Source organism: Podarcis raffonei, chromosome 1, assembly GCF_027172205.1.
Source record: "Podarcis raffonei isolate rPodRaf1 chromosome 1, rPodRaf1.pri, whole genome shotgun sequence".
Classification (NCBI taxonomy): Eukaryota; Metazoa; Chordata; class Lepidosauria; order Squamata; family Lacertidae; genus Podarcis; species Podarcis raffonei.
In genome coordinates, this window is record NC_070602.1 from 109,205,043 (window position 1) to 109,233,007 (window position 27,965).

The 27,965-nt window shown below is 44.3% G+C and overlaps 1 protein-coding gene across 1 annotated transcript in view; it reads right to left on the minus strand.

The window, feature by feature from the left end:
* LOC128423516 (sodium channel protein type 1 subunit alpha) overlaps positions 1-15,722 on the minus strand; it is a 107,692-nt gene extending 91,970 nt beyond the window's left edge. Inside the window, exon 1 of the mRNA XM_053408754.1 lies at positions 15,257-15,722. The gene's annotated coding sequence lies outside the window, so the exon portion shown is untranslated. The remainder of the gene's footprint in view (positions 1-15,256) is intronic.
* Positions 15,723-27,965: the final 12,243 nt, after the last annotated feature.

Consider the following 27,965-nt stretch of genomic DNA (forward strand, 5'->3'; position numbering starts at 1 on the left):
TCCTATGGCAATTCCTCAATGAGACTGAGGGGCACACTTCTGATGTAACCATGTTTTAGAGAGGTAGAAAATCTTGGAAGCCTAAAAAGAGGTTGTTGGAGAATCACAGCTAAAGGAAGGACAGGACAGAAGACTGGCCAAAACATTCTGAACAAATATGAGAGGTTTGGGCCTGAAAGATAGACCAGGAAAGAGTTGGCTCTATTCATTCCAGCAGTTGAGATGGGTGATATGTTGATGTTAACAGGGATTTGGAAGTACAGAAGGCATGGAGAGGTTGGATGGGTGGTAGGTTAACATCAGAGCTGGGAGGTGGTTGGCACAGCATGTAGCACCTCAGCCAGCAATTGGATGAACAGGTAACCAATCAAATAAAACAAGCAAACAAAAAAACCCTCTGAAAGTGAGGACTGTGGGCAAAGGGAACAAGCTGCAAGCAGAGATGCTGACTATCTAAATGATGAATGAAGTGACAGGGGATTGTCTGTAGGGACAAGGCTCTCCTGAGAAAGAGGAATGGGACGAAATCCAGTTGGCATCAACAACCACGTATTCACAGGAGAATCACCAGTTACAGATCTGGAAGCCTTGAAAAGACTGGTCCATAGAGTAAATACCTTTAACTTTTGCAGGATTGCCAAAGTACTTAGTTCCACAGGATGTGTTTCAGGGTTGGTTAAAGGATCACATAGGTATCTTACCTTGCAAATAAAACCACAGAGCTAATCTATCATTCAGTTTTCTCAAAATCCATTTTGACATGAAATACATTATCCAAAAAGCTCACTGCTAGACTGAAAGTAACGCAGGTGAAAATTGGTACCATCTAGGAAAGCTGGGCCCCTTCAATGTAATTGTCCATTCTGAATATACAATTTCCTCTCTCCTATGCATGATAATCAAGTGATATTATTAAGGTGAGACCATAAAAGTTTAAGAAAAACCCTTAACACTGTTCCTAGCCAATGTTCCATAGTAAAAAAAAAAAAAGTGACAGAGATCTCACTATAGAAAGCACATCATTTATAGCTCAGCACTCTGGATAAAATACACACACCATCTTAATACATGTTCAGTTACACAACGTGCCTAGTCTGTCAACTAGCATTCTGCTTCTCATTCACATCAAGGGAGTGTGATCAATGGACAGTTTACAGTGGATTGCACCCTACAGGTCCAAACATCTCTCTCCATCATTGAGCTGCAGGATGTAAGCCTGGCCTGTGCATTCTTTTCTCCCTGTGGCGAGATAGTGGCTTTTCATCTCACTGCAATGTCTAGTGCGACCGAGCAAATCAAACATCAGAATGAGACAGAGGGTTTCTTTGCCACCAATGCATATTCCCAGGAACATCTGGCATGGGTGAGAAAACTCTCCACACAGCCAGCAACAGCCACAAGAAAAATGGACCATGGGGATAAGCTCCCATGCCAGCTGGTCCATACTGGGACTTGTGGGAAGTTCTGCATGCAACACAATGGTACAGTCGGTTACATAGCAATGAAGTCAGCCATAGTACTTGGATGAGTGAAATGAAACTGATGCAGCCTGCTCAAGATCTGTGCATTAGAGAAGCAAGTGAAGGCCCATTACTTTTTCTAAAGGTCTGCAAGGGTTTTGTTTTTAAAATGGCACCAGTCTTTACAATGCCCTACTTGGGTCTGTTTTCTTTTACATGGTACCTAGCTGGTTGTTTCTGGAACTTACACATTTAAGGAGAAACAGCTCCCCTGCCAACTCTCAGAGGTGAGGGACTTAGAGCTTCAGATGATTCCACAGGGCTGTCATCACACCTGTGAAATCCGTGCCTTGGGACACAGGTCTGGAATTATGACCTTAAAGGACCCACCTCAGGACCTCAGTCAAGGTATCCAGCCAAATACTAAAAGAAGCAAACAAGCACAACAACAACTTTCTTGCCAGGTGAAAGGGGTTGGGGGAAGGGGAGACCAAGCCATGCTTGATGAATCTGATCGAGCCTTAAGCACATACCTTGAACAAGAAGCCCCGGACAAATCCATCTTAGCATAGATGCTGAAAGGAGGACTTGTCGTTCACCTGGCAAGTCCCCTGCACTGTTTAATAACGCATTTTCGGATGATGGAAACAGAGCTGCGTCTGCAACACTGATCACCAGGGATGCTCTTTATCTTAACCAAAGGCTTGTCATCTCTCCACCTCATTAAACTAGTGATTCCCTCTAGGGAAGGGAGGAGGAGGTTTGGAGGGAGGGGGAGAGAAAAACAACAAATAAACCTTGAAAAGACATTGGGCCTATAAAACAGAGCCTCTGTTGGAATAGGGTGAGGGAAGCTATTCACCCCTGCAGTGCTAAGACTCTGGAAACCCTCCTGCCTCGCTCCTTGACTTCAAGATAAGTCCAGAATATCCTTCACACCAAGAAACAACATGACCTCCAAAAAAAGAAAAGGAGAGCATTCCGAAATGACGACTGGGAACATCTAGGCTGTGACAACAATTCGTAAATAACCAAAAGACCTGGCATGCACCCAGCAAAAAAGGTAAATGAACCCCGGCTTGCAACAGAATGCTCCGCTGCAATAACGACCTCATTTCAGTCTCTACTAAGATTTTTTTTTTAAAAAAAGCAAATTCCCAACTGAATTGTCTTTTCTATGCCCGGAGTAAGCATTTCCATAAGATTGAAAAGGGAAAAAAACAGAACAGATGAAGTCTCTTAAACAACAAACCAGACTGCTGCCTTACCTGATCATTAACAAGCGTTATAAATGTGTCGTACGAAAGGACCCCCCCTTCCCCACCTTCCAAAAAAAGATAAGAAAAGAAAAGGGATCTAGGAATAACAGTTGTGATGAAATGCTACCTAAGCCAGCTCTTCTGCTTGCCAGTTCGGAAAAGATTTCCAAGTATTCAAAACTGCTGCATTTCCATTGTGATGGTGGGGGGTGAGAAAAAGGAGAGGGAGGGAGAGACCTCTGCAGTATCCTTTCTGCTTCAGCCTCGGCTTCCTGTTCTAAGGCTCACTCTATGGTACCTAATACAAATCAGCAAATAGCTTGGGAAAAAAGTGAGGGGGGGGAATGGAGGAGTGGGGGGGAAGGAGCCCATCATCTTTACAGGACAGCTCCATCTACTGGCAAAATGAATGAACCTGTACTCTGTTTATTTATTAAATCTGAAAAGCCTCTTCAGCAGAACGGCATCTTTTTCTTTTTTTCTTTTAACCAAGGCTATGAATAGCCACTGTGGGCCACAATCCAGAGCCATTTCAGAAGAGACGGACTAAAAAGAGGTTATTGTTATTATTACTATTTAAATGCTAACATTTCCAGAATCTTTGCTTTTGTATTTTCAGTTGTTTCCCTCTCCCGTTATTCGAAGGGTTACTTTTCCTCTTCTCGACGCCCAAAACATCTGCAAGCAAAATTAACTCTTTGAATGGTTTCAGAAAACTGCTAAAGGTTGCCGTGTGCATTAAGACTGACCCCTGCCCATCCCAAAACAGATTCCTCCCCCCCGCTTCCTGTTGTGTTTAGTAGAGTGCCACTTCACTTCAGGGACAATGTACACATGCAGTAGAATCACAAAACGCTGCTTTTTCTGGACTGTTCCACATTACACTGCAGGTGTGAGGGGTGGGGGGAGAGATTCCATACTTGGAAAAAAACAAAACTCTTACACACTGAAAAGTAGGCTAGTCCAGAAACCTTCTCCCTGATATGATAGTCTGAATAACCAGGGAGATTTCTGGGAGGAGGGAACACACAGCTATATGACAAGTCTGAATGGGACAGTGACTGTCCAGGAAAACCTGATTCGGCTACTCATATATAGTTCGGCTGTTACCAGCAGATTCAGGAGCAGCTCATGTGGTCGGGTGGAGCTGTCCTCTCAGCACCAGTTTCACTACAGTTTGCGTGGAAGGAGCTGGGGATAGGACAGGGTAGCAGCAAGTTCAGAGCTGTGTGGGTGCACCAGTAACTGGAGGGTGGCTGCACAGCTCCACCTCACCCCATGGGCCTCTACTGAGTTTAATTATGCGACCAAAGGCATGTAAAGTATCCATTTATGCATTAATATCCCAACTTGCCTTCAAAAAGAGCTCAAACTGGTATACATGATTCTTCCCTCCACGGCAACCCTGTGAGGTAGGTTGGGCTGAGAGTTGGTGATTGACCTTGGGCCTTTATGACTGAGTAGCGATGTGAAACCTGGTCTCCCTCACTACCCATTTCCACACAAATAGCGCCATGTAATGTGACTAACCATCGCTTGTCACATCTGTGTGTATTTCAAAGCATTCTGATAGCTGCAACCTGCTGCTCCACAAATCGATGGTATCTAAAGCATTTTTTCCCCTAGACACAGCTTAAAATGGACGGCACAGAATAATTAAACAGCGACAACAACAACAACAACAACAACAACAACAACAACAACAACAGGTAGTTTCATTTCCAGAACTTCTAGACACAGTGTCAGACACAGAGTATCATTATGATCAGAAAAGTGTTAAGTTGCAAAAAGGATGCCCTGTACTTCTGTATGCTTGTGAAAGAACCAACCACGGAAACATGACTGACTCTAAGCAAGTGTTTCTGAAAAACCAAACCTTCCATACATATTAGGGTAAAAATAACAAGAACGCGAGGAAAGTCCCAAGCCTGGCCCAAGATGTTATGTTGTCCTGAGGTGAAGGGCAAGATGACACCCTCTGCTATGCCACATGCAGAATCCAACAGGCAGCTGAATCTTGCTTCAATGCTAACACTCAGACGATACCCTCCATCACACCTGAGGGCACCAGCATGAAGCAGTTTCAAACACTCTGAAAAAAATTTAAAACATTCAACCAGGAATTTCAGGGGTGCCAAGAACAGTATATTTCAGCCATCAAATGCTTGGGTAAAATGCTTGTCCTAAAAGTCAAGAATGAGGGAGACAGATGCACCTCACCAGAGAGGACTGTCCACAAATGGAGAACTGCCCCTGAAAAGGCACTTCTGCCCTTCCATCCTCTCCCCACCATTCCTTGTCCTCTGCAGCTTCCGCCTAATGGTATGGTTGACCATGGGAAGTTGTAAAGAAGGGGTGGGGAGCCTAGGACCATCCAGGTGGTGCTGGTCTTCAGGTCCCAGCAGCCATGTCCAGTGTGGCCAACAGGAATCATAGAAGCTATAGTCCAGCAACATCTAGAGGGCCACAAATCTCACACTCATGTAAAGCAAGCAAAAGTTAAAACACACACAACAAAACACTTCTATCACAGTCTTGTGCATGTTATACAGAGGTAAGCCTCACTGTATTCAGAAGGCCTACCCCTAGATAAGTGTGCATTAAGTTACAGTGTTAGTCTCTCCTTCTCTCCATCTGTTACCTCTTGTAGAAGGAGAAGGTTTCATGAGAATTGGGGTTCAAGCTTTGTTCCTGGCTGTCTCATCCCCTACAGATGACTAGGACAGTAAGGTAGCAGGGCCACAATCCCTTGCATTTATACTCTCGCTTATTCAAAGATGCAGGAACTGCTCAGCACACACTCACAGCAGCCTGAACATCGTAAGTGAAGGATCCAGGATTGAGTTCACTTCCACATCCTGGGAAATCACCTGGTGCAGAGAATGAGTGAAATTAAGGCAATGGGACAAATCAATACGGAGACATGGCAAGTTGGGGCAGCATAGCATCCATCAACTATAGAAAAAGATGTGGACTCATCAGATCTGATAATCTTGTGGTATCCAGTATAATGTTACAGCTGTTTGGCAGTTTCCTTTCATTGGGTGAATTGATGTTTCCTCCATGGGAGTCAATTTTACAGAGATGGCCAACTGATGCCTGGCGATCTCTCTTGAGTGTTTTGAAGGAGCGACAGTGACTTCCCTGTCTATTGGGGATGTAAGGGGCCCATAAAAAGTGTATGTGCATGAGAGAGGCTGGTGGGTGCTGCCTGCAGTTTGGAATAAGAAGAGAGAGAAGCACAGAGAGCTGGCTAAAGGCATCTCTCTTCGGGACTCTTTCCATGGGATCTGGTGTAGGGTAGCAGATCATTTAGGAGTGTCAGTTGTTTGCCTCCATCTTATTCTCTCTTTGCACATTTGTAAATAAAGCAGATAATAAAGCAAAAAGCGGTATCAGACTCCAGGGTGTGCTCTCTCTCTCTCCTCTCTCTCTCTCTCTCTCTCTCTCTCTCTCTTCCCCAAAGGAAACCCTACCTAGGTAGCACTGCCCCTTGGGACTTCTCCCTGCTTAGGGAAGTGTGGCACGTGCAGCAATATAAAATCACAAATGCCCGATGCTTGCTTTAATCAGTCTGACAAAGCTATGTCACAGACCCAAATGCTTTAAATGTGGGGGTTCTTAGAACTGAGTGATAAGTGCTTAGCACCCCATGAGATGAGTTAGACTATTAAGACAACTATGCAGTAGTTCTCGGTTAGGCAGAGAGCCCAAGCATAAAAATAAACTTCAGCACCCAAAATCTGTAGGACCCAATGGCCCCCGAGTTACCTATACACATGCACTGCAGACAGAGCTGAGCAGAGAGAGCCTGATTGGAAAAATGCAGTGATGGTGGTGATAGGGCAAGGAGAGCATAGTAGACTATATCCAGCCTCTCTAAACAGCTAATAAGCACAATTCTTGCTCTACAGAGTGGGCTCCATGTTCACTACCCCAGAAGCTGAATCAGGAAGGGAAACACATGATGCACAGCACTTTATTTAGCTTGGCATGCATTTTCCAGCTTTCGGTTCCACCTGCCTTAATGGAGACAGCCCCCACAATAGAGGGGAATTGTCAGCAAACCAGTTGCTGCTGTAAAGGCAGTAGTGTGGGGTGTCAGTGTGGTGTGGGTGCAGTGGCAGTGGTGCTGAACTGGCTTTGGCACTGCGCTTGCACCACACTGCCCCCCTCCCTCCTAGTAAGCACAGCAGCGTGGCTGACAGCACCCATCCAGGCTGGCCACCCCTGCCAAGTGCTGATGCCAGTGGTCCAAATGTGGAAATCTGCATCCAGAGTTGCAGGCAGGAGTGGATGTTGTCTCATCTTAAGTTCAGTTCTCCCCATTTCCATGTCAGTTTGTGGGCTAGTTTTTCTTCACGACAGTCCACATGAAAAATTGTGCGAACTTTTGTGTACATTTCTCCTAACGTATGGATATTTGAATTTTGTCAAATAGGTGCATTTTTCTTAACAAGCTTTCTCTAATACAAAGCACAATATATCTGAATATTCTTTTCACTAACGTGCATATTTTCTGGTGCATTTTCCGCAAATGTGCACTTTGCCTGGTTGCAACATATTTGGTTGCTTACAAAATTCGGAGAAGTGTGGATTTTGAAGGACAGCTGCATTTTAGTTCACATCTTGGTTCAGGAAGTGCAGATTAGGTAAGATCACTTTAAAATGTGAACTGGATTAATTTCCTTCCCATCCCATCCCATCTCTACTTGCAGATAAGGACATCACCACTAACATATGGTCTCAGGAAGTGCCTGGATTCAGCCCCCTCACTCCCCCCCCAAAAAGTGGACCAGCACCATATCAGCTTTGAGTGGTATGCCAGTGGTACACTCCCTCCACCAGTGTTGTGAACCTGCAGTAGATCAAAATGCCAGGAAACAATCTGAGCACAGAGCCCTGTTCATACATATTGTTTGCCCTTGTGTGAAATGAGTGAATTTTACTTCACACATCTCTTTGCCAGACAACATGAACTTATTTAATGTGTTACTTGCATTAAAAAAAAAGAACTTACGAGAATTAGATTTAATACTTTATATACTCTACTGTGGGCTACTGTGTTGACAGGGGAGTTAATTTCATCACTGCTGCTTTAAATTCTCCACTTTCTTTTCACATTATTTCTTCCCCTGGGGCTGAATGTTTAGTAATTCAGAAAAGCCTGAGCTTGGCAGCACTGGAGACTGAAGTCTTTTGTGTGGCAGGACAAGTGCAGTATGGCAAGGAGCATGACAAGCTTTGGCCCTGATAGGGAATGACTGAAGAGGAGGAAGGAAAATATGGATCACCTTCTGTGTGCATTTACTCAGTGACTTTTGTGCTGAGGCTTCAAGTTAGGAGCCTGGTACTGAGGTCATTTTGCATGAGGAAAACCAGCATCTTATGTTCACTTGACTTGGGACACTCAGTTAATAGCACCATAGTACATAGTACTATTATTAGTAATAATCTGACCACATGGCCCCTGCACAACTTGGGGTCAAAGTGGACTCTGCCACTGAGCAACCTGAATAGCCATTTGTGTGTATCCCTTATTGTGTGGACAATGTCATTATGTCATTTAGCCAGTAGGTGGCCCTGAACTCAGGGTTATCTGGGTGGAGGTGGGAGCTGCTTCTTCTTGCTCTGTTCTTCTCAGAGGGAGAAATAAAGACAATAAATTTATTGTATAACTTTCTGACTGTGTCATCTAAGCCTTCCACCACACTAATTCGTCTCATTTGTAAAAGTTCTGAACGCAAACAGTAAAGCACTGCTAATTCTACTCAAGTCATAGAATCTAGAGAACTGGGAGGGACCTCAAAGGTCGTCCTATCCAACACACAGCCAATTCAGGAAAGCCACCACTACAACATTCTTGAAGAGTGGCTGTCTGCCTCTGCTAAAAATCACTTAAAAAAGAGAGTCTACCACCTTCTGAAGCATTCTGTCAAGCCACCCATATTATCAGGAACCTCTTGCTAACGTTTAATCAAAACCCAGACAGTCCTCACCAACTACACAATATTCCCCTGCTGGATCAGAACAACACCCGTCTAGTCCAGCATCCCATTTCCAATATCTGGCCTTTGACAATATATTCCACAAGTTAACCATGCGTTGTTGTAAGTGTAGGATGTGAAACACAAGAGCAGTCAAGTACAACATTCCTAGAGTGAACATGTTTACACATGGGGAGGAATGTTTGTCCAGCCAGCTGGTAAACTTCCTGTTTCCTTCTGGGCTGGGACAGACTTCCTCTGCATGTGACTTGAGGTGGGCATGGCCTCACCTGTGCAGGTAACGACAAAAGCACAGGGCAGGGCAGCCATCTCTCTCTCTTTTGACTACATGCATCGAAGAAGGAACATCTGCTTAGCCAAAGATGCTCTCTTGGCTCCAGCCAAGAAAGGACAAAGGGACTGCCTTCTTATGAGATAGTTTCTAGGTATATGTTACTTTTCTAAGCTAAGTCTGCCTTCTGGGATCCTATTGTGAACAGAATGATGTGTGAGTAAACCTTTTTATATTTTATACTGTGTTGTGTCTTATCTTTTATGAGGGAATAAGGGGAAAATACCAGAACAGTTATTATAGAGGCTTTAGCGAACCTGAGCAAGCGCATCCGCTGCAAGTTTAAAAAGAAGGATTTTACTCTGCTAAATTGTCGAACTTGTTAACACAAGTTGGAAAAGGATGTAATCAAACAATATATCCTCTCCTGCATCCCTGAACATTCCCACAGTAAGTGCTCCAGAATGGGGGTGGGAATGGGGAGGATGCCCTTGCCATGGTCACCACTTCCCATTTTCTTGATATCTTCCTCTGAACCCAATCTGTCTCTACTGCTCCGAAGGAGAGTGCAAAGAAGTGAAGGCTGCTCCTCATTGGTCCTCGTTGACCAGCTTTTGCTGGGCTAGCAGACCCACTGGAAAAATCAAACGAGGGCACATTTAAGCAGGTCTTGCAAGATCACAGTTATGGCATTCTATATAAAGAGGGGGAATGCTTTGGCAGGTGTGGCCTCACTCAAAAGATAAACATATTTACCAAGAGGTGATTGACACAAGAGTATTTCCCCATCTTGTAGCCCAGTATTACGAATTCTGACTGAGAGCAGCTCTCCAAGGTCTCAGGCAAAAGCTTTTGTGAACTTTGTCACCACTTTGGCAGGAATTGGATCTGAATCCTTAGCTGTACAAGGTTCATATGCACCAAAAATTTAGGTGCCCTGACCATAAATATCTCAAAAACTTTTTAGTACAGTGCAAAAATGTGCTAACAAAGTGCTAAGCGTAATTTACTATAGATTGGCATGGGAGATTGTATATAGATTAACCAGCATGTTTTCTTCTGTCAGCCAGTATCAAATCTGAGGCCGAACTTCCTCCCCTCAGAGTGTAGAGGTAGCCCTGATTGCTGGGAAAGGGGCTTTTCAGATGAGGAATTACACCCAAGCAGACAGTCAAGGCCTGCCCAAAATACTGGGCAGGTCAAGCAGGCCTCATCTTCCATCAAAACTCCTGCCAAACATGCCAGCATCCCACCGTAGAGGTTGTTCCAAGGCTACCATGCACACACACACCCTTCCTGAATCAATGAGGGGAGCTGCAAGATGCAACTTTTCCACAAGAATCAACCCAGCGTCATACATTTTGCCTACACCAAAAAGCAATTTTGTATGTTTGTGCTGCAGTATGCAAGACAGGGAAGCCTCTTTCCATCCAGCACAATGCATGAGTAATCAGGACAGTGGACTACCTTGGTCCCATGAGCCCAAGCAAGAGAAGGAGTCCCAGCAGGCCACTTAACAGCTGTGACAGCATGTCTGTTTGATCGCTTACTGCCACCAAACACTGCCTGGTTCTGCATCGTTCTCAGGCTTCTGGGGCATTAATCCACTATGAAAATTTGTGTGCTATCACCATCTCTCTCTCTTTTTTTATCCTACGCTTTCTCCAATTAGCTTAGGAGGGCACTCATTCTTTCCACCCCTCGTTTATGCTCTCAACAACCATGTGAAGTAGGTTAGCTTGAAATACAGTGACTAGTCTTGGGCTGATTGACATCAGGTGCTCTTTTAAAATGTGGAAATGGGGGGGGGATTATTGGGTTGCTTTTGTTTTTGATATCGTGATTTTATATTGTGAACTGCCCCGAGATCTATGAGTATAGGGTGGTATACAAATTTAATAAATAATAAATAATAAGAATAGTCCAATGAACTTTGTGGCTATGTAGGAACTAGAACTAAAAAATAAATAAATCGCTATCAGTCTTCCTAATCCAGGGATAGGGAACCTGTGGCCCTCAATATGTTGTTGGACTCTAATTTCCACCAGCCCCAGTCAGTATGCCCAGTGATGAGGCTTGATGGGAATTGTAGCCCAGAAACATCTGAACAGCCACCATTTTCTTACCCTTGTCCTAGCCCAACATTCTATCAACTACACAAAACTGACAGTCATGTTTATGTCTCTCCCACACAGTATTGCACCAATGTTACAGAGGGGGACACAAATGCTCTGGAAGTTTTGGGCTTGTGGGGAGGGAAGAGGGAAGGATTCATTTACTTTGACATTTGAAGTTTGCATTGATTCCTCTTGAAACAGCACCTGAACAAAGCAAGCTGCTCTCACAGGAATCCCAGGCCTCCTGATACACCGCGAAGTGGGGCACAGATACAGAAGAAATAAAATAACAGTGTTTCGCTTTCTTAAATTACTCTGATCTGTGCAAAAGACTACAGGGACGAATCCAGATGCTTAGATGAACCTACAGCAACAATGTCCAGACGGATCTATAAAAACAATGGTCTGGTCACAGAAATAACTTGGGCCTGCATTTCCATTTGGTGTTGGCCTCATTCAGGCACCCAGGAAGAATGTGGGGAAGGGGAGGTTTGTCGGAGGCATGTGTACTGCCCCTGGCTCCAGTGTTTTTGCCCTGCATGCACTGCTCCAACCTTTCTGCCACACTAAAAAACAATGTGGCTCTTCTTGGGCTTTAATCTAGGTTTTGCCAATGAGATTTGTCAAGGCCACTGACAGACCACAAGGCCACCAACTTTACCCATGGGACTGCCAAGCACGTGGGAGCACTGATGTGCCAAAAAAAGCGCATCTGTGCACCCATAGACATTAGTGCTTCCTTACAGTACACAAGGAGTTTCTCCCCAAAATTGAAATTGGCAAGGGTGACCACCTGCATGGCAATCCATGTGTACATACACTGCTCTGTGCATGGAACAGCACTAAATTAATATTGAAATCTGCTACTGCTAGGCACTTAAAAGAGCAGAAATATCAGGCGACACCTGAACAAAGAAGCTAGAACACTTACGCAACAGTGAGTTGTTTCCTGAACCTCTCTGAAAAAGCAATGCTCCTTTAGGAATGCCACACATCCACTTATGAACATAACCCCGTGAGAATTCTGAAAAGAATGAAATGCTTTAAATTCTAATTGCACATAAGATCTTAGAGAGCCACTAGAGCTTAAGATAGGTCCAGCATCCTGTTCTTACAGGGGCCAACCAAATTGCTGTGGGGAAATCCATAAACTGGGCATGAGGGCAACAGCATTCTCTGTGTTTGCATTCCCCATTAACTGGTATTCAGAGGCGCACTGCCTCCAACAGGAAGTAGTATGGAGCCATCATGGCTAATAGCCTTTGATAAACCACTTTGAAGTTTTATTTCTGTAAACCACCTGGAGGTTTTATTACGCGGGATAAAGAATGAGTGAACAAGGAGATAGTTGAATCCTCATAATCAAGGGTGGGGAACCTGTGGCACCCCTAGATGTTGCTGCACTCCAGCTTCCATCAGCCCCATCCAGCATGGCTAGTGGTCAGGGAAGATGGGAGTTTTACTCCATCAAATCTGTGGGGGGGGTAGCAGGTCCTGTACCCTTGTTCAAAATGGCCTAGACTCTATGCACTTCAATTGGCTTGCAGTGGTCACCATGAGGGATGGCTGGTTAGCTTTTGGCTCTTTGGGAAATCAAGAAAGGCCTCACATCTAAAACAGCATTACAGAACTTTTTTAAAAAAACCAAATCAAAACCAAAACATAATTTGTTTTATTCACTCATTCATTCATTCATTCATTCCCTGCCCATCTGGTTGGGTTTTCTTTTCTTCTCTTCTAAAAGTCAGATTGTTGTTTATTTCATTGACATCTGACGGGAGGGCATTCCACAGGGCGGGCACCACTACCAAGAAGGCCCTCTACTTCTTTGAATCCTATATTTAATAAAGATCAGCTGGCTACAATTCTTTGGCTTAGCAAATTGACTTTGATGGTTGTGTTATATATTAAACTTGCTATCCCAGGCATACGCATTTAGGAGAAAGTTCCATGGGAACCAATGAAACTTTTTCTATGCATGTATACATCACACTGTTGTGCTGGTGTAAATGAATCAGCTCAATTGGCAAGAGGTATGAAATCTATATCCATAACTTCCTGCTGTATATACACAAATACACACACACACACACACACACACACACACACTCCTCTCAGTTACCAATAGAGAACAAGATACTGTCTCCTTCACTGCTGAGAGTGGCAAAAAATATGAAGATGAAGAGAGGGAGGGGGAGGGGAAAATATACCCAAACCCAAGCAAAGCCTAACACTATAATCCTATGAACACACTAACCCTACTAAATCCAATAAGACATACTTCTCTGTAAACATATATAGGATCGGGCTGTAATATATGTTGAACAGGGAACTAAAAATACACCAGATTAATAGCACAAATACTTCTATTTTATCCAAAAGCCTGTGTTGCTTACAGCCAATATAATATCTTTTAAATATAATTTTCAGAACTAACACAAGGAAGCTACCCTTTTATACATTGCACAACAGTATTTCCCAAAGGATATAATGACAGGTATCTAAGATTAGAATGGAAGTTCTTTTCCCTTAACATTTGTTATTGCTTGTATTCCTTACCCCCTCCTTTGTGTTATGACTATCATACAAGTATCTGGATATCCCAACAGAAAGTATTTTCATTTGTTTTAAAAAAAGATAAATTGTAATCAGGCAACTTACCCCCTCCACTGATAGATGTGAAAGAATAGCAATGATGAAAATGACTTCATTGTGGATATTGAAAAGAAACAGCAATGATTTACTATTTTCATAAAAAAGTGATATAAATGATATGATAAAAAAGTGATATAAATGATACTGTTACAAGCCAGAACACCCCTTTAAGATCTTCATATAGGCTAAAGAAGCCTAGTCGTTCTGCAAGATAAAGCAGTATGAATGCAGCCAATCTTTCTAGAACCCAGATGCAAGCTAGCAGAATTTAATGAGTCAGTGTGCTGACTGAAGAAATTCTCCTTCCCCCCCACTCCAGGATGTGTAATCGTAGCTAGCTTAATAATAATAATAATTAAGCAGCATACTTGAGCTTTGGTTTCACAGAAGTTTTACAGATGAGCAGTTCTTTTAAGGGACTTCTGCCCTGCTTCTTGTTATATATATGGTCTGATTGAACAGTGCTTTGTTGCTGTCCATGGTGCTGAACAATGCCTCCGAGCTTCAGGGTACAGTCCAATGTATCATGCAGCCTCATTAAGTGATAACACTCCAGCAAAATGAGTCTGTTTGCTTGAAATTCTGTCCACAAGGCGACTGCATCAATATTGTGCTCTTCACTACCCAAGGCCTGCTCTGCTGCAACCCAATACTGAGATTCTCCCCCCTCAACAACAACAACCAAAATCCATCATTGGTAATAGAATCCTATTCAGGGATCAATATTCCACCTCCCGGACTCTTGGAATAGACTTTAGCACATTATTTGAACCCTTTTGGCTACACAAATCCTTCGACTGCAAACACCATCAAAGGTACTCTCTCTGGATATCTGCAGAGCAGTCACTGGGTACAGTCTTGTCCGCAGTACACACACCCCTGTATGTATATTATGGGGATATAAATACACAGAGGTAGGAAATGACTGCTAGCCAAGTATCTTTTCTTGATTTTTACCATGAATTAATATTACAAACACACACACACACACACACACACACACACACACACACAGGCACAAGCTCAAATGCAGACACAAAGCAGCTGTCTTATGAAAGAAGAAAGCACGTTTTTACACATTTGGAGTCCCAGGCAATGCAAAGATCCACAAACTGCAGTAAATCTGCCACGCTGAATAGCCATTCCCAACAACATTCTCCTGCAACACCTCAAAGGAAATGGATTTTCTTTCATAGCTTAATCAGTCAAATCAACAGTAATTCCCCCATGGAGAGAGATGTTTGTTAAGCAAGCCCTGATGTATTATTTATTTGTTTGCAGGGTGTTTCAAAGCTGGAAAAGGACTAGCAAGAAACACACAATGCTTTTTCAAGCAAAGAAACAGACCACAAATTTCCTTTCTTAGCAATTTCTCCTCTGCGTCCTAGTGCATTGCTGATAGTCATTGGTACTGGAGGGTGGGGGGGTGGGGTTGAGAATCCCTCAGCATAGTTACCAGTAAATCATGCATTGAAAAAAAAATTACCCAAGTAGATGCAGCAAAAGGTCATAATCCAACTTCCATGCCCCCATGAAGCATTAAGCTGAAGCAGGAAGCCCACTAGCTTGTTCAGGCCAGTAGACTCTCTCCTACACTTGACCTAGACTGCCTTACATAATGTGGAACCAGCGCCGTATCCTGAATGTCATCCCTGGCAGGAGTAGCAAGTGCTGGCAGCAGGCAGGCTGGTAGTTTGCATGAAGATCACGGAGCTTCTCTCTCTCTCTCTCTCTCTCTCTCTCTCTCTCTCTCTCTCTCTCCCTCTTTCTCTCTCCCCACCCCCCTGAAAACTGGGCTGCTCAAAGAGGGACGATTAGCTCAGAAAAGCTGGTGTCATTCTTCCCCTGGAACGAATGACCAGGATAGACGAGAGCCTTAGTGAGGCAAGGCAGACAGCAAAATCTGCATTTGTCCTTACAGCCAGCCTCACACATTCCCTGTCGTATTGTCTCGAGGACTGCATAGCTGCAGCTCATGTGAGCCAGAGAGAGGCAAGTGAGGAAAGGATATGATGCTTGCCTGTGTTTTCTCAGTGTGGTGAGTAGAAGGCAGAGACAGAGGAATGGAAGGTCAGAATCTTAAATGCTTTCGTTCAGTAAATCGTGCTCAATGTGCATGTCGCCGTTGTGTCACTATAAGAGTATTCGTGTGCAGATACGGTCTCTCATGGACCCCATTTGGCATGTTGAGCTGAATGCATTTGATTGATTTGTATTTTTTGCCCATGCAAAGCATGTGTAAACCTGATTCTAAAGAGGATTTTTTTTGGTAATTATTCTTGTTCAGGGGGATTCCTGCCTTTAATTATTTTCTGAAGATGAGCACCTGAGAATTTCCTAGATTGCAACTGTGTTTAGAATATATTAGCACTTTCTCTGGAAGAGAGGCAAAAGGAACTAAACAGAAATAGGTACTTGGCTTGCAAGAGTTGGCAAAGACCTACACAGAATTCTATCACTGGGTAATAGTGAGGATTGTTTGAAATACTGTATGTGATTTGAATTCCTTCTCCAATTTACTTGACAAGTTTGTAAATAAGTAGGAATGCAAAAAAAAAAGAAGAAAAGAAAAAAAAGACCCAAGCAACCCTGTTTAGCAACAGGAAATGAGGAAATGTTGTCAGCATGGTTACTGAACTTTACTATACGGCTCTGTTGTGGGTTGCTAACATGTAAAGGTGAGCCAGGTGAGAAATAATGTAATCCTGTAATAATGACCTTCCAGGAACAGACCAAAGGTCTCTCTAGTCCAACACTCTGCTTTCAGCAGTAGCTAAAGAGACACCCCCAGGAAGCTCAAGACCTTCCACTGCTGTCAGCATTTGGTAATTGTTGGTATACTGCCTCTGAATATGAAGGCTCCATTTCTAGCGAGTATAGTTGGTAATCATGAATGGATCCTTCTTCCTTACCCTTTTAAAAGCCTTGTATTCTATTCTAACCGCTGTGCGAGGAAACACTTTTGGGGTGTGCCCAAAACTTATCAGTTTGGTTGTTTGATCCCGAGTTGTATTGCTTTGAAGAAAAAAAGGGGGCAGAATAATCTGCATGTATGCACACTTTCTCCATACCAAAAATCAATTTATAAATCTGTTTTGTCCCCAGCTTAGTCATTTTTACCTAACCTAAAAAATCCTCCTCCTCCTCAGCCTTTCTTCCAATGCTCCAATAAATTGTACTTACTATTTTATGTATGTTCCACATTCTAAAGGATGGAGATATAATATATATATATATGAGTGAGTGATAAAGATTGCACGTGGTGTTCTAATGATGGGTGCACCATATGTCTGCGTAATCTTAATAAATGCAAGTTGCTGTTATATTTCCAGTCCTTTCCCTAATATTTCTAACACTCAGGGCATTCTTATTTAGCTTTTGACCTGACATCATGACCCCAGAATCTGCTTCCTAGGTAGCTGCAATCAATGTAGGTATCATAAGTCATAACCCATACCTATCATGCTGCCTCTGTTTCCTTCAACCTCCTCCTCAAGACTGACTTATCCCATGAAGCCCTTGACCAAATCTCTCAAAACCCCCCCTCTTTTGTGTCATACCTGAGATGTAAGCTCATTGAGGGCAGGAGCTTGTCTTTTTGTTTGTCACTCTGTAAAGTGCTATGCACACAGATGGCACTATCTAAACAAGCAAATAAACAATGTGGCAAGTATTAGAAGCATTGTAATTAGCTTGCTGTTATTCCAATACACTTTTATTGCATCTCATCTGTCGTGCTGTTGCAGATTCACCTAGTTTGAAGATCTCCTTTCAAAGCTCTCTGGTGTCTTCTTGTTGGCATCTATCTGTCTCAGGAGACAATGGAGTGTGCATCTGGAGAATAATAATAATAATAATAATAATAATAATAATAATAATAATAATTTATTATTTATACCCCGCCCATCTGGCTGGGCCTCCCCAGCCACTCTGGGCGGCTTCCAAAAAAATATTAAAATACTGTAATACATCAAACATTAAAAGCTTCCCTAAATAGGGCTGCCTTCAGATGTCTTCTAAAACTCTGGTAGTTGTTGTTCTGTTTGACATCTGGTGGGAGGGCATTCCACAGGGCGGGCGCCACTACCGAGAAGGCCCTCTGCCTGGTTCCCTGTAACTTGGCATCTTGCAGTGAGGGAACCGCCAGAAGGCCCTCGGTGCTGGACCTCAGTGTCCAGGTAGAACGATGGGAGAGGAGACGCTCCTTCGGATATACTGGACTGAGGCCGTTTAGGGCTTTAAAGGTCAGCACCAACACTTTGAATTGTGCTCGGAAACCGATGTGTTAGCAGCAATGAAATGACTTCCCCAGGGTGCAAGCCTGGGCAATGTGTATGAAGGTCCTCATAGGGATGTATTTGGGTGTCTGCTGTGGACAAGAACCATCCCTACTTTCATTCCTCAGGATTTGCCACAGCCCAGTCAGAAAGCCAATTTCCGACAGTATATGCTTGTATGTTCAGTCCTCCTCTTTGGAAGAAGTAATGTCATTTGGTTGCGATTTCCCCACAATAAAACTTACGTCTTTACTTCATTAACATGCCAGTGGATAAAAAACTTCTCTGCCTAAGCATGATCAAATGCTCTGTAGGTCACGGACTATTGGCAAGTAGATACATTGGCTTCTGGTAAGAGAAATTGCAGCATCGCTAAGGACTTAGGAAAGTTGCCTCTGGTGCTGCTGTTTAACCACCCTGGCATCCAGGCTCATCCAAGGGGTGGGATAGCCAGGTACACCTGCCCCAGGCCTTGGAGGGCTAAGTTGGCCAGGGAGTCCTGCCAGGGGCCTCTCAGCTGAGTGGGGAATTAATGGGCTATCCCAGGGCCTCAGACAAGCTCTGCACAGGCCTGCTGACATCTGTCTAACAATGAAGGCAACACACACCTGCATGCATGCACACCTGTTTACTTTGCACAGCAACAATTATAAAAACATGAGGTTGGAGCTTGAGAGTGATGCATTCTTGCCAGATTCATAACCTTTGCAGAGCAGTCCAATCCTTCGCTGAGTGGAGATGAAGTCACTACTAAATTCTGCTGAGAAAGCAGAACAAAATTCTGTGCCCCTATGGAGGATTTACATCAGTTTGGCATTAGTGATATGCTAGTAGTACTCTGCCAGTGCAAGGGGTCAAAAATGGGTAGAGTTGTGCTTGGTCAGAATCCTATGCTTGCTTAGAGCAGTGTTTCCCAAACTACAACTCCCATCATCCCTAGATAGCAGAACCACTGGTCAGGGATAATGGGAATTGTAGTCTAAAAACATCTGGAGGCCCAAGTTTGGGAAACACTGGCTTAGAGCTTGGTCTGGCTCCTCATGAAGCATATATTTATGCCTTCAAAGGAGGTGTCAAAAGTGAATGATCAGGAAGAGAGCATTGTACATATAAAGATGTGCTGCATGGGGACACAGCACACTGCCCTTGTGTCGTGAGAGCTTAGTGAAAACCGGCGAGAACTTTGGTGTAAGGAAGGGCTTTGCACAAGCAAACAGTCAATGTTAGCTACAAAAGAGGAAGGACGGATAATTAACTCTCACCTGGTCTGAGAACCTTTACAGGTACTTTGCTGCAGGACTGGAGACACAAACCCTCAACAAGAAGCCCAGCTTTGATTCCACAACTAGGCTACAAGAATAAGCCGTGCCACACAGGTAAGCAAAGAAGTCACCCGGTTAGGGTTAGGACTCATACTTCAAAGGGCAAACTGTGAACATCAGCCATCTCTTCCACCTGCTCTCCAAGGAGAGAGATGGTTGTGTAGAACATCCACTCTCATGATCACAGAGTGTCTTCTCCCTCCAGCCCCATGCAATTAGAGGCAACTGGCTTAGCACCCTTCTGCTACTCAACAGGAAGCATCAGAGTCCCTCACACAGAAGATAGGCCAAAAGTATGTCTCGTGCCACAAAGCCACAAATCTCCTAATGCAAGTAAGTCCACCCCTGCCAACCATGCCCAGGTCTTTGCATCATTTGGTGATGACTATTAGCTACTACTGGCGCAATGCTCACGATTATTATTCTTTTTTAATATTTCAGGTAAGAGCAAGGGCACACAGCATGGAATTGGACAAACTGCAGGCAGCATTCAGTGCAGTTTTTCCCAGTGGAGAGATGAAGGTTACTGCCATGACTACACAGCCTCCCCCAACAGGTGGATCTCCAAATGTAGACCTCAGGAGAACTGCCAGTGGGTAAGTAGGGGGCCAAGCTGTGATGTGTCAGCCCTTTCTCAAGCCCTGACTCAGCAGTAGTCATCAGAATCATCCATGGCAGCTGCTTCCCATTCTTCCTTCCCACCTCCATCTTTTTCTTGTCTCCACACAGGCAACCACTGAAACTGTGAGAGGAAAGGATGCTTCTCATGCCATGTAGAATGCAAGTGAGGCCTCCAGCAGCAGCAGCAACAGCAAATCAACGTTACCAGTGAGGAGAATAAACCCAGCTGTTTCTTTTGTGATTTATTTGGTCCTAGCAGGGTTTCTGCACCTACCCAGAGTTTATTAATTCATTCATTGCATTTTCACATCACCTTTTTCTCTAAAGAGGAAGGGGGGGTAGAGAAAATTTCAAAGGTACACAAAATGAGGTTTGTTTGGTTCAATATGTTTTGAAGTACATTTCCTTTTCAGGGCACGTCCAGCATACAGATGTTCTTCAGTGTCCTTATCCGGCTATAGAGCACACTGAAGAGCACTGGCATTTTTGAGATGCCCCTGAAGAAGAGTACTTCTTCCAGACATGTTGGGAGTCAAATCAATATTGTTTCAGGCACCTTCAAGGTTTTATCTCCTGCTCCCCACAAACACATTTCTCATTGGAAAGTTCTGTGTCTTTCTTTTATCTCGTCTCTCTGTATTTGGACACCTCTTAAGATGTAGTAACCAAATTTCGCAATTTTTCTTGAGGCGTTTCCCCACTCCTCCTCATTTCAAAAGAAGCCTGGATTTTTAAAAAAATCCACCTTGGACCAGTGGGCAAAAATAGTGTTGATCTATTATTGGCAGAGTTCCCATCTCCTGCTCTGGAAAACAAAATGTTTCCTGACAACCGGGGTGTGTGTGTGTGTGTGTGTGTGTGTGTGTGTCGCACAATGCGATTGTCTCTTCTGAATCACACTTGCTTATACTGCAAAGGATGGTATGTAATTTGTGGTAAGAGAGAGATGCTTTGGCCGCAGTCCTCAAACCACTTAACAGTGGAGCTCCCCCTTAGGCTTCAGCCTGCCCCCGTTTTGAGTAATTGAGTTAAAGAAGACTGTGGCCTAGCAAAACAGCAGAAACAGAACAAGTGTTAAGTGGCTCACATGTCTCCCACCTTCCAGAAGCTGCCCAACTCTGCCCTTGTTTATGGCTACAGAATATCACCATCAGTTAGGAAATGTAATACCCTGGTGAATATCAATATACTTTTAGTCTGCTCTTGGTTTTAGTCTGAATGTATACGGCTGCACTGCATGTTACAATTGGTGCTGTTGAATAATAATAATACTATATATACATATATCAGCCAGGTAGTTCAGAGAACCAAACACACCTCATAGAATCAGAGCTGGGGGTGGGCATCTAGTCCAACCCTCTGCAATACAGAAATCTCAACTAAAGCAACCACATTCCTTTGTGATCAGTTAGACAGAAGATCAATTACTGAAATTGTTTGGTGTTTACTGGAAAATGCGTAGACAAATGCCTTCATTGTTTTGAGAAAAGTCTTGCATTCTGACCTCATGCTTGCTTATTCAAATACTTCCAGCTACAGTCCAGTTTGGACATCATGCCAAACCATGGTTTGCCAAGGTTTTACTGTGATCTGGCATGACATCTGAATTGGCAAACTAAGCTGAGATTGGCTGTCAACTTCCCTACAGTGGCAGGTTGATCACGTGAAGTTCTAGGAGGAAATGAAGTAATGTTGTAGTGGAAGGATGGGCCTCCAGCTATTGCTGGACTACAACTTGCAGCATCCCTGCTCATTGGGGTCGATGGAGTTGGAGTGCACCAACATATGGAGGGTCACAGCTTCCCCATCTTGCTATGCACGCCTTGGTTCAATTCAGATATGCTACAAACCATGGTTTGTGTTAATCATTCTTTTGAAATGAGCATACAACCAATCCATGGTTTGTGCTCTGTTCCTCGCTTCCCCAAGAGTCCCCAAGAGTCCCTTGATGCTGTCCCAGACCATTCTGCTGTGCCTTGCTTTTCACAAAGCAATACCATGTGTGAGGCTTTCTAACCAGTGTTTTTTCTTATATGGTTAGCGACGTGGGTGGCGCTGTGGTCTAAACCACAGAGCCTAGGGCTTGCCGATCAGAAGGTCGGCGGCTCGAATCCCCGCAACGGGGTGAGCTCCCACTGCTTGGTCCCTGCTCCGGCCAACCTAGCAGTTTGAAAGCACCTCAAAGTGCAAGTAGATAAATAGGTACCGCTCCAGCAGGAAGGTAAATGGCGTTTCCATGCGCTGCTCTGGTTCGACAGAAGTGGCTCAGTCATACTGGCCACATGACCCGAAAGCTGTCTGTGGACAAACGCCAGCTCCCTCAGCCTATAGAGCGAGATGAGCGCCGGAACCCCAAGAGTCGTCCATGACTGGACTTAACGGTCAGGGGTACCTTTACCTTTACTCACCATGGTTACAGTAAGTGCCACACTTTAACAACAAAAGGAGTACCTTGAGTACCCCCCCAAAAGTGCACTGTACTCTTCACCAAGTAGTCACATTGGTCAGTTATCTCATGGGAGCAGTGCAGCTGAGGATTCTCTTACCCCCAAAGGCCACAGGATCCTCATGCCTGGCATATACAGAGTTGCAGCTGAAATCTTTTCTCCCCAAGTCCGATACAAATGCCATGACTTGACAGCAGATGGCTTGACAGCATGAAGATGCTGAGTTAGCAGGAAAGGATTGATCACATCATTGTCTTACTTGGACTTAGGGGAATTCTGATCTGTTAAATGCAAGCCTTTACTCAGGCAAGATGTTGGAACTTGATCTTAAATCCCCAAAAATTGGTATTTACAAACTTCCCAAAATCAAAGGGCTTCCTTTCAGGGAAAGATCGAAGAATGAGCTCCTTGAACATTCTGAATGATATACTGCCAGGAGCAGTAAAGCCATATGACATTACTTCTGTAGACTATTTGCATCATGATGGTTGTTCAATGAGAGCAATGATCACATTTAGAGACCAGAACCTGGCCAAGTTTATCTACAGATCAAGATATATATTCTCAAAGGCCCAGATAAAAATTCTCAGATTTTTTGAAAACAAGGCTCCACCGAATCCCCTTCTGGAAACTAAGCATGCAAACCCTAGTAAGGAGAAACAACCTCCCAGAACCTGGCCTGGTCTCCAGAAACAAGAGCCTCAAAAACTAAAAAGGAAAGATGCTCACCTGCAAGACCTGCAATTTCAAGAGAATGAAGATGAGGACCTTTTCTCCGTAGAAGAAAATACCTTAATTAGGCAATTTTGCCATTTTCCATCTCCAATACAGACTGAAATATTGGAAAGACTGGATTTGCTGAGGGTTAAGCTGGCTGGGAGAGATATAAATAAGGAAATTAACGTGGACGCCCACAATAAGGACCAGACTTCCTATAATTTGAACCCTATACAAGAACAAAACCCAGCGGCCTGTCGGCCACGTTACCTTCAGACGGTGGCTGAGATTAACCTACCTCCAATCAAGGAAGCCCAGCACACTGAAGAGAACACCACACCACCTCCAACAAGGAGAACCATCCCTAAGGTGAACTCACCAGGCTCTTGGGACAAGCTGAGGTACCTAGACGAGGCAGAACTGGGCCATAATCAGGTACCGGAAGAATACTTACGGAAAGAGATAACACACTTCAAAGGCCCGGTGACCACTAATGTCAGTATTCAACACTTAACAGCCGAAACTATAGAACACTTGGCTAGTCTGCCATGTATGGAGAGCAATGGGCCGGCTCATAAAAGAGTAATCCCTAAAAGCACCTTGGGAAATAATTGACAAAGATCAGACCAGAGGCAAACACCAGCCGGCTCCCTATCTCCGCGGAAATTCGACATCATTAGGTATAAACAGACTCAATCCTCACTCACAAATCAAGCAAAAGCAGTTCCTTCCTTTAAAGACGCATCCAATCCATCCCAGAGCCTTAAAATTGTCTCCTGGAATGTTAACGGCTGGGCGACAAAGCAAATGGATCCTGAGGCAATAAACTTCATCTCTTCTTTTGACATAGTGTGCCTTCAAGAGACCTGGTCCCAACAAAGTATCGCTCTCCCTAATTATTTCTCCTTTAGCTCCTGTGCTCGTAAACTAACCAACAGGGGTCGCCCCCAAGTTGGCCTCGCCTGTCTTATTTCAACCAACTTATCCCTCACTATTTGCGAGGAAATTAAATCGTCCCCTTACTTTCTCACTATAAAGATCCATCTTCCAAAGACCAAAAGCCCATGGTTGATAACTACAGTATATCTGCCCCCAGCAATCAACGATTTTGACCGCAATGAAAGGTGGTCTGAACTTTCGTCTTGGCTCCATGATCTTCAAACAACTAACCCAGGACTTCCCCAAATCCTCTTAGGCGACTTTAATGCAAGAATAGGTCCCAACGATGATGATATATTATCTCCCGCAGCTCTCTTGGACAATCCCCTGCAGCCCCCCTGGGGAAACAGATGCTCTCTTGATCCTATAACAAATGCGTCAGGGAGGCTGATGGCCCAATTGGCCATGGAAAACGATCTTTGCATCGCGAATGGTAACATCACTCCCTTGTCTTCGCAGCAGTTAACGTGCATCACTTCCCGGGGAACCAGTGTTGTCGACTACATTTTATTGACGCTGGAGCTATTTTCAATTTCTACAAAAATGGAAGTGGCTGAATATTTTGGTGGTGACCACCTTCCATTGACTCTATTGTTAAACCTAACAGAGCCATTTTCAGCCCCCTCAAACTATAGTTCCACGACACAAAGCCACCCTGTATACAAAACAAAGAAATGGACAAGCCTCAGTTCCTCTCTCGCCCTGGCCATACAAAAATCATTTGACATGTCTGCTGTTCCTTCTGACCCAATTCCGCCCGCTGATCAGTATCGGAAATTAATTGATGCTTTCTCAACAACCTACATAACCATCACTTCGCCTATCCACCAACGCCTCTTCTCTGAATCACCTTGGTTTGACAAGGAATGTAAAGCCCTAAGAAGGCGAATTAGGAAAATGGTCAGAATCATCAAATTTTCCAACGACCCCCAAACCCGTGCAAAGCTCATAGATATTAAAAGGACATACAGAAACATGATTCATTGCAAGAAACAGCAGCATATCCTTGAGGCTTGGTCCACTCTTCGTTCGGCTGTAGAGAGGCATGACTCCCGCTCCTTCTGGCGCTTAGTTAGACCTTCGGCACCACTCAATTCAGCTACCCAGATTTCCGCTGATGAATGGATTGCCTATTATTCAACCAGTTTCGCTTCTCCAAATCATTTTACAGATCTCCTTCACTCCCCGTCGGACTTCTGTTCCTGTTCTCTTAGTCCCACTTCTTCAATAAACTTCACCTCAACTCGGATCTTCAACATCATAATGTCCATGCGAAGGAATAAGGCCCCCGGCCCAGACATGGTCCCGTTGGACCTTTTCCTGACTGATCCTCTTTGGTGGAGCGAACAGCTGACTCCTGTATTCACCGCTATCTCTTCCGCCCTAGACATCCCCGACTCCTGGAGAGAAGCTATAATAGTTCCGATCTTCAAAGGCGGCCAGCCAAACATCCCTAGGAACTATCGCCCCATCAGTTTATTATCTATTCCGGGGAAAATATTTGCCGCTGTACTACTGGAAGAACTTCTTTCATGGGTCCAGGAGAGGAACATTCTACCGCCAGAACAGATTGGCTTCCGAAAGTCAGCATCAACCATGGACCACTGTCTAACTCTTTATCACCTTGCCAGTAAATACACTGCACCAAGGCAAGGCCACCTATTTGTCGCTTTCATGGACCTGGAGGCCGCCTTTGATTCCATTCCTAGGCAGAGATTATGGTCCAAACTTGCCCATCTGGGAATTGATCCGCACCTCCTCTCCCTAATTATTTCCCTTTATTCAAACACCACAGCTTGCGTCCGAAGTGGTCCCAACGGCTCCCTTACCACTCCATTCCCAACGGCCAAGGGCGTCCGACAAGGTTGTCTCTTGGCCCCTTTACTGTTTAATCTCTATCTTCATGATGCAATTTCCCCTTTGAAGCTAGCAACTAAGTATCCTCCTCACTTAGCAGGTCACCCCGTTGCTTCCCTTTTCTATGCAGATGATGCCGTCATCTTATCCAGAACAGCTGCGGACCTAGCAAATGCAGTTAATGCATTTGTCGCCTATTGTAAGGCGGAAGCTCTTAATATTAATTATAAAAAATCGAAAGTCCTTCACTTCACTCGCTCCCGCAAACTCAAGCTGGAGCCGCTTAAGATCACAGGTGGCTGCTTAGAAAAGGTAAAAGCCTTTAAATATCTAGGCTTAATATTCACTTATAATCTCTCCTGGACCACCCATCTACAATCTGCCTTTTTCGCCGCAACCACGACCTCCAATGCCATTGTTCGATTTTACCACCAGAAGGGCGGCAAACACCTTCCAGCAGCAATTCAAATATTTAATGCCAAAGTTATTCCTAAATTATTATATGGCTGTGAAGTATGGACTACAGCAATATCAAGTAACTTGGATCGCCCACTTCATATGTTTCTGAGATCTCTTTCCGGTGTCCCGAGATGCGTCTCAGGTGCAGCCCTACGACTTGAGTTCGCTCAGCCCTCAATTGTAAAACGAGCATGGTGTCGAGCCATTTCCTATAGCTCCCATCTACTAGCATCGGATGCTCGAATTAGAGGTGGTTTTTCCAATCTGATCCTAAAAGATATCCATAATTCCCCTTGGAAAACTACAATTAACCTCAAACTCCGCTCTCTTTACAATCTGAATTGCAAAACTGTTCTTAAATTAGAGTGTATTAGTCCGGCGGCCCTACCTTCAATTAAAAAGAAGCTACAGCAACTTGACTTCTCTAACACAACTGCCGATGCAAGAGGGCCGTGTTCAGGCCTAGCCCTAGCTATTCCTCCCCCTGAAGGAATCCCTCTATACAGTTTCACAATTTCTTCGGAGGCTAAGCGAAGGGCCTTTACCTGTGCCCGTCTCAACTGTTTTCCTACAGCAGTTCTGTCGGGTCGTTATTCCAGAGTCCCCATCGCAAACAGAACATGCACCTGTAATGACACGGCTCTGGAGACTATGGAACATGTAATGCTCTTCTGTCCCAACTGGACAGACGAAAGATCTCGGTTTTTAACTCCTCTCATGAACAAGCTTCATCTCCCAATCCAGCCCTGGATAGTGTCCCTCCTTTTGCAGGATTCTGATTGTTGGATCACCGAGATGACAGCTAACTTCCTGCTCAGTGTGATGAAGAGGAAAGCGGCACTAACTTCTTTTTAACACCACAGCTGCAGTCGATACGCAGCATAATCGAACGAAGTTCCAAGCAGCTTTATTGTACAAGGACAATGGAGCTAGGACAAATCTGAGGAGCTGAAGGACCCCTTTAACGATCCTCCTCCAGCCTCAGTAGTTTTTTTGTTTTTTTGTTTTTGTACTATCGGATTTATTAATTTAAACCATGGTTTGTGTTAATCATTCTTTTGAAATGAGCATACAACCAATCCATGGTTTGTGCTCTGTTCCTCGCTTCCCCAAGAGTCCCCAAGAGTCCCTTGATGCTGTCCCAGACCATTCTGCTGTGCCTTGCTTTTCACAAAGCAATACCATGTGTGAGGCTTTCTAACCAGTGTTTTTTCTTATATGGTTAGCGACGTGGGTGGCGCTGTGGTCTAAACCACAGAGCCTAGGGCTTGCCGATCAGAAGGTCGGCGGCTCGAATCCCCGCAACGGGGTGAGCTCCCACTGCTTGGTCCCTGCTCCGGCCAACCTAGCAGTTTGAAAGCACCTCAAAGTGCAAGTAGATAAATAGGTACCGCTCCAGCAGGAAGGTAAATGGCGTTTCCATGCGCTGCTCTGGTTCGACAGAAGTGGCTCAGTCATACTGGCCACATGACCCGAAAGCTGTCTGTGGACAAACGCCAGCTCCCTCAGCCTATAGAGCGAGATGAGCGCCGGAACCCCAAGAGTCGTCCATGACT